Below are 8,019 nucleotides of genomic sequence, written 5' to 3'. Positions count from 1 at the left end.
GTGTTGGGAGCCACCTGGCGGCTGCAGCCACAACCTCGGAATGTTCGCAATCATAACTAAGGCAAAGTACTTTCAAAAAATATATCATATATCCATTTATTTCAACCCTGCAAGTCTGCCTTAAAAATAAAAATAACCTCAAAAATATTATCATAATAAGAGTTGGATGAGAATCTAGTCTTGGCGAAACAAATTTTATTTAGGAAAATATTTATACATAACGGGATTATGAAAGATGTATAAGCAGTAGTTGTTGAAGTGCGAGTTGGGTGAGCAGCGAGTGGACGGACCCACTTTTATGCTGTTTTGTGCCTGGAAATCTAAATAAAGCCCGTTGACCGGGAAGCAAAGACGGGAAAATACGTGTAGGTGTGGTAGGCGTAGGTAGCAAGTAAGATAAGTGGGGGAGAGGTGGTATAAAGCAGCCCTGATGAGTTTGTAATGTGTTTGTTTACAATGGTTCTCAGCTGGGCTGGTGGCCTCTCCCTCAATCTATCTTCTCTCCTTATTTTCATCTCCCTCATTACTCCTTCGCTTCTCCTTCGCCTCCGTTGCGTCACACATCAGGTAACTGTGACGCTGGTATTGGCGTGACGTTGCATGATGGGAATCAAAAGGGACATATAAATCTTACACACGTTTATTTGGGAGAGATGGATGACGAGATTGTTGGTGGAGCAGTGTTGCTGGTGGAGCAGTGTTGCTGGTGGAGCAGTGTTGGTGGAGCAGTGTTGTTGGTGGTGCAGTGTTGGTGGAGCAGTGTTGGTGGAGCAGTGTTGGTGGAGCAGTGTTGCTGGTGGAGCAGTGTTGGTGGAGCAGTGTTGGTGGAGCAGTGTTGTTGGTGGAGCAGTGTTGTTGGTGGAGCAGTGTTGCTGGTGGAGCAGTGTTGCTGGTGGAGCAGTGTTGGTGGAGCAGTGTTGCTGGTGGAGCAGTGTTGCTGGTGGAGCAGTGTTGGTGGAGCAGTGTTGCTGGTGGAGCAGTGTTGTTGGTGGAGCAGTGTTGCTGGTGGAGCAGTGTTGGTGGAGCAGTGTTGGTGGAGCAGTGTTGAGTGTTGTTGGTGGAGCAGTGTTGGTGGAGCCTTGTTGGTGGAGCTGTGTTGGTGGAGCTTTGTTGGTGGAGCGTTGTTGGTGGAGCTTTGTTGGTGGAGCAGTGTTGGTGGTGTGTTGGTTGGTGTGTTGGTGGTAATGTTGCTGGAGTAGAGATAGTGGTGTGTTGGTGGTGGAGCAGTGTTGGTGGTGAAGGTGGTAGAGCAGTGTTGGTGTTGGTGGAGCAGTGTTTGTGGTGGTGGTGGAACAGTGTTGGTGGTGAAGGTGGTGGAGCAGTGTTGGTGGTGAAGGTGGTGGAGCAGTGTTGGTGGTGATGATGATGGAGTAGTGTTGGTGGTGATGGTGGAGCAGTGTTGGTGGTGATGTTGGTGGAGTAGTGTTGGTGGTGATGTTGGTGGAGTAGTGTTGGTGGTGATGTTGGTGGAGCAGTGTTGGTGGTGATGTTGGTGGAGCAGTGTTGGTGGTGATGTTAGTGAAGCAGTGTTGGTGGTGATGTTGGTAGAGCAGTGTTGGTGGTGTCTTGGTATAAGTGACAATGCTATTGGTGCTCTGTTAGTGTTCGTGTACTGGTGGTAGTAATGATGTTCATGTATAACGTAACATATGACTCACAGGTAAAACCCAACATGTGGGTGAGGGAAGTGAGGATAAGGGAAGACTAGTGCTGGAGAGGAAGGTCTTGAATTGTAGATGAAAGGGGCAGGGCTATACCCAGCTGCATGGCACTGTGGGGCAGTGTAGAGAGGGCAGCATGGAGAGAGAAGGGTGGAGACAGTGCTTGCTGGCTGGCTGGCATGTGACTAAGAAGTGGATCATGACTGCCTGGGCGTCAGGTGTCGGGAGAATCAGGTTGCATGGTGTTGAGTAAATTCTTGGGAAGGTGCATCTTGAGATTGGCTAGAATTCGTCAGATGTGCCATTCTTTAGTCTTTTGAAGTTCTCCTTGGACAGGCGGTATAGTTTGACTGGGTGAATGTGGTTATCATGGTAAGGCATGAGTCCAGTCAGTGTCAGCATAGTTGCTGATCCCTGTGTTGTATAGCATATCAGTATCATCCATGTGCTTTAGATAGGAGATCCCTAGGCCTGTGACTGTTTGTGTGACGTCACACAAACAGTCACAGGCCTAGGGATCTCCTATCTAAAGCACATGGATGATACTGATATGCTAAACAACACAGGGATCAGCAACTATGCTGACATCAGTACATCTTCAAAAGTGAGTTGGCAAGATGATCTGCATGTGTACTCCATTACTCCATCTTTCAGATAAGAATATAGTTCATTTGTATACACTTCGTTGTTGAGGGCGGAGGTGGTGTAGAGGAAAAGGCCCTCGTGGTAGATATGGTTGATGCATCGAGTGTCTTCACTGTTTTCTTCTTCGCTGTCAGAGGATTCTTCATAGTATGCCAGTCTTCAAGCTGGCACTCAAGCACCTTCAGAGCCGGGCTATGTTGGTTTGCGTGCAGCCAGCAGCAACAGCCTGGTTGATCTCTGATCTGGTCTCATTGATGTACGGTAAACTCCAGAGGAGGCTGGGAATCTAGATTATTTGCAGCTTGCTTGGTTGTTTTTGGGTATTGAGAGATGGCGGTGGTCAGTGGGGATGGTACTGGAGTGGGTTCTTGGGCAGAGTCAGGAGTTGAGCCTGGGGTTGATGTAAAGCTAACAATGTTTGGGATTATCTTGAAAAAGTCTTGTGATGGTGAGTCAGGAAAGTTGAAAGTCGGCATGTTATTAAGATGGAACAGTTCGTTGATTGTTGTGTTGAATGAGCCAGGATTTGCTACATTGGCAAGGGGCGCATACAGAAGGTCATGTAAATGTTTTAGGGAACCGACAAGTTGAAGTATGAGACTTGTGCAACATTTGGGAATCTTTATTGAGGAAATATTTCACCAGGTGTGTTCTGTCCATCAGTCTTGATGGACAGAACACACACACACACTAGGCTGAGGGACTGATTACCTCAAACGCCTAGTCTTCCACCATTCTTCTTTGTATTGGACTGAAGAAGCCACTAGTTGGCAGAACATTTCCTCAGAAAGATTCCTGAATGTTGCACAAGTGTCTCATTCTTCAGTAATGATGTTGAATCACATGTCTACCAGTGGTGGTGTTAAGATAATTAAGATTAGGTTTTGTTTTAATTTTAAACCAAGAGATTTGGCCACAGATTTTATTAAGTCCGTGCGTCATTGAGAACTATCGGTCTTGTTTCCATTGGGCTCTTTTAATTTATTCCTGCAGGATGCAACCCCCAGGAGTTGACTAACATCCTGGTACCTACTTACTGCTAAGTGAACACACACCAGGCGTAAGAAAAGCGCCCACTATTTCACTCATGCCAGGGGTCAGTCCCTGGTCGCTTGGTGTGTGAACAGAGGATGCTGCCAACTGAGCCATGAGCATCTACCAGTGTTGTTGAATAAGACACATGTGAGGTACTTGAGAATTTTTATTTCTGAATAAGACACTTGCACAGCATGCTTCTTAAGTCAGATACAAAGGTGACATTCTGGAGATAGAAGTGGAGACATAACTTTGATGTGTTCAAACCATACCACGGGCGGGGATAGAATCTGCGATCAGAGAGTCATTGCAATTTCGTGAGTCATTTTAGTGTGTTCAGTAGTTAGAAATAATATCAATTTTAATATGATGTAAATTTTGTGTTGATGGTGGTAGTGTTGGTTTTTTTGTGGTGTTAGTATTAGTTGTGTGTTGGTGTTATTGTGGTGATGGTAGGAGTGGTGTGTTGGTGTTTTTATGGTATATACCTTTGATATACCTTTGAAGAGTTTCGATAGTTAATCTACTCTCTGAGCCTGACCATGGGCCAGGTGTTAATATTAGTGGTGTGTTGGTGTTATTGTGGTGATGGTAGGAGTCGTGTGTTGGAATTTTTCTGGTGATGGTACTATTGTGTTGGTGGTGGTGGCAGTGGTAATTACCTATTTGTAGCTATAGGAGCAATACTATACACCTTGTGTCCCATATTCATTAGTGTGTTCATTATGGTATATTTTTTTTTTAAATTTCCAGTGATGTTGCACTTACAGCCTTTCAGTTTATTCTATTCCTCTATCACTCAGTAAAGAAAAAAATCCCAGTATCTGTTCAGCTCTATTTTTTCTTAGTTTATAAATATTTGTGGCCTCTTTTTTTTTTTTTTTTTTTTTTCCTCGTTGAGGCTGCTAATAAATATCGATCAATTCTTTCATATCCTCTTAGCTATAACCTTATAGCTAAGTGGCAAGTGCAACATTCAGGAATCTTTCTGAGGAAATGTTTTGCCAACTAGTGGCTTCTTCAGTCCAATACAGCGTTTTGCTAACACAGTGGTTTTCAATTATGCCCATTCTTCATTTATTCAGACTTCCTACAATAAATATATTGTACAAAAATGGTATACAATACCGACAAGATGAAAATTAGACACATATGTAACATCTGGGTATCTTTAATGTAGACGTTTCGCCATCCATTGGCTTTACTAATACATATTCTGCTGTCTTCAAATTATGTCCTAGAATTTGTATTGATAAAGCCACTGGATGGCGAAATGTCTGCATTAAAGGTACCCAGATGTTGCATGTGTGTGTCTAATTTTCAATAAATATATTCATCACTCGCTATAAGCAAAGGACGAAAATATGTTAAGGTAAGTAATGCGTGTACTGTATGCATTTTCAAGGTCTAATTTTATTGCTCACTTATTATATGATACTGTAAACATGTTATCATACTTTTATATGCATTTGAAAGTGAAAAAGGCTGTGTTTCACTTTACAGTAATTTTTACTTTACAGCAGTAGCCAGGAACTTAACCTGCTGTATAAGTGGGGCCTTCTTGTATGCTGTTGTCTCATCTCTTCCTGTCAACCAGCACTATGGTATACCTATGACCAGTTTTGAGAGAATTCTTAATCTTGCAGCCAGACAATGGGCCAGGCTTGCTTGGTGCTTGCATAGTCAGCCAGACTGTTGCTGTTGGCAGCCTGCTTGCCTATATATCCATCATAGCCTGGTTGCTCTGGCACTTGGAGAAACTGGCTGAGTTTCCTCTTGAAGACTTTACACTGATTCTGTCAGTTTCTGATATTTTCTGGTAGAATGTTGAATAGTCTAGGCCCATGAATGCTGATAAGGTGTCTGTTATTGTTCCAGTGGTGCCCCAGCTTTTCACTGTTTAATTTAAATTTTCTCTCATGTTGTTCACTCCAGTATGTTATTGTATATATGCACTAAGTAGGTTTGAGACCAGGGGTCTCAAATATCTTTTGTGTATGTATATATTGTTGTGTGCAGGAGGGCCCTGCTTACACAGCAGGTTAGGTTCTGGGCTACTGCTGTGAAGTGAACCATAGTCTTTTTGAACTTTCAGATGCAGATAAAAGCCTGATAATGTGTTTACACTATCATATATTAAGTGACCAATAGAGCTAGGTCTTAAAAATTGCATATGCAGTACATGCATTACTTACCATAAGCTAAAAGTGAAAATATTTTAAGGTGAGTAAATAATGGGTATGATTGAAAAATGCTGCATTAGCAAAACACTGTACAGTGGAACCCTCCTGTATCACTTTGTCTTCTGCTCCAGAGAGTACATATACTACATGTATTCAGGAGTTTTGAGCATTCCCAGTACATAGTTTAATCTGGATTCTTATTTTTTGTTTTTATCTCTGGAATCCATTTTGTAGCTCTGGAGTTTTTCTGTGTGATGAACATTGTTTTTTTAAGTTGTGGATGAATTGAACACACTACCAAGTAGCATCACAGAAGTGAAAATTTCGGGTACTGTAGCTTTAAAAATAGATTGGACACATACACAAATGGGAGTGGTTGGGTGAGAGTAGGACCTGCCTAGCATTGGCCACAGGGTAAATAATACTAATTTTTTTTTATTTTACACAGTATACTGGATACTGTTATTGTCATAAGTCATGCTAAATGCTTTTGTCCAAGTAATGTATAAATTAATACAGACTTCATCACACAGAATAGCCACGACAACTGACATCAAAGCATCCTGGTTAGCAAAACATTGATAAATGTGTGCATGCCCCAAGACTGGCGTATCAGGAACAATCAGAGACTGGGACCTCGTTAACAAGGTATGGAAAAATGCTTGCTTGTTGCATTTCTTCTTTTATTGTGTGATTGTTGTAGATGTTACTACACCATTAGTCATCAAGTGTGCTGAAATTGTCCTTAAGCCTATTGCAGTGCATTTGTATTGCTTGGTATAGTGATGGTGGTCCCTGAGACCTGAGGTTGGAATAGTGAGTATTTCTAGTGATGATGACACCTGTAACATATCTCTGACCATTTCAAGGGTTTTTCTACCTTCACAGCCTGGCTTGAGCTGATCCTGGCTTCCTTGTTGACTGTTTGGTCAGCCAGATTCTCGTAGCAATTGCAGCTTGGTCGATCTGTTGCTTGCAGGAGGTAGTGGTCCAATTTCCTCTGGTTTCCTGTTTTAGGTTGTCAGTACCACACAGATGACCCCCGAAGTACAAAAGTAGTGATGGTGACAGTTCTTCAAAGCTTAAGAGAAGCCATAAAGTGCTAATTCTCCACTTACTGTGTGTTATTTATCAATTAAACTTTATCATAGGTATGTAAACAAAAAACGAATTATATGTAGGATTTGTTACTATCTGTGGTTTCGGGTATTCTCAGTAGGTCTTGGAACACATCACCTGCAGATATGGGGAGACTACTGTATATAGGATACTGAATATGCATACCATATTAATCTAGTGCTGAAACTTTTCTTGGTGAGCTGTAGCAGAATACATAGACTCAATATAAGAAACAAGTATGTCTTTGAAGGCTGAAAAATGTGGAGCTCTTTACAAGAAGATGCAAAAAGTTACCAATCTGCAGACTACTTCAAAAATACCGATATAAAAAAAAACTTAAATCTGATGTAAATTTTATACACGCTGAACATAAATGTCTTGTATATCTATTGCAATCTACTTTAATCATACCCTGTTAGCACTCATACTTCTTCATTTATTGTCACCACTCTTTATCCCCAATATATTTTTTTAACATACCAGCCATCTCCAACCAATGTAGGGTGATCTAAAAGCAAAAAGGAATTTTTTTTCATTTAGTAATTCATACAGGAGAAGGGCTTGCTAGCATCTTGCTCCCAGCATTTTAGTTGCCTCTTATGACATGCATGGCTTATGGAAGAAGGATTCTTTTCCACTTCCCATGGATAATTATTATGACCAAAATTCAGTCCAATTGTGTATTCATGTTTCCTCATTTTAATGTATTAAACTTGCCATTCAGATAAAAGTATTAAAACTTTATCTGTATAATGTTAAGAGTTTTAAGTGCTAGTTTTAGGCAGATTTCCACAAAGTTTGAAATACATGTTACCTAATTTTGTAACAGTTGTATACTTTTTAGAGATAAAAATGTAGTATTACAGTAGTATTAAATTACAGTAATAAGTTATTGTTACTAGGGAAGGGTGGTATCATTATTATTATTATCATAGAAAGGGCAGCGAGTCCCCCTATCCTATACTAGGATGGTATGTACTATACCAGGAGTGGTGATGGTACCCTGTCCTAAGTTGGGAGAGTGAATAACCAAGGGGTGGTAATGGTGGGTATCCCAGGAGTAGTGGTGGTAGTCCAGGATATTGGGTATTCTTGTGGTAGTGGTTACTCTACCCCAGGCTGGGATAGTGAGTATCCTAATTGTGATGATAATGGTGACTTCCCTAGGCTGGGATAGTGGGTATCCCAGGAGCTGTGATGGTGTCTTATCCCAGGCTGTAATGGAGGTTAAGAAAAATAATAAAAATATTTTTAATATTTCTCTTGAGCCATACAAATTAATTACAGTAGTCATACATTCAAATTGATTATATATTGAATTTGATCTTATAATACAGATATAATTTGATAGCATACAAGGCTGAGAAGAAACATAG

At 41.1% G+C, this 8,019-nt stretch overlaps 1 protein-coding gene across 9 annotated transcripts in view; it reads left to right on the top strand.

Annotated features, from left to right (window-relative positions):
* The first annotated feature begins 237 nt into the window (after positions 1-237).
* The window catches only part of Axn (protein axin), a 68,304-nt gene continuing 60,522 nt past the window's right edge, over positions 238-8,019 (top strand). For 4 of the 9 annotated variants that reach the window (XM_053798945.2, XM_053798944.2, XM_053798935.2 and 1 more), the window contains exons 1-2: positions 238-365; positions 6,058-6,172. The gene's annotated coding sequence lies outside the window, so the exon portion shown is untranslated. The other 5 variants (XM_053798940.2, XM_053798936.2, XM_053798941.2 and 2 more) reach the window with 5 other exon arrangements.

Source organism: Cherax quadricarinatus, chromosome 66, assembly GCF_038502225.1.
Source record: "Cherax quadricarinatus isolate ZL_2023a chromosome 66, ASM3850222v1, whole genome shotgun sequence".
Lineage (NCBI taxonomy): Eukaryota > Metazoa > Arthropoda > Malacostraca > Decapoda > Parastacidae > Cherax > Cherax quadricarinatus.
This window is presented reverse-complemented; position numbering and strand designations above follow the sequence as displayed.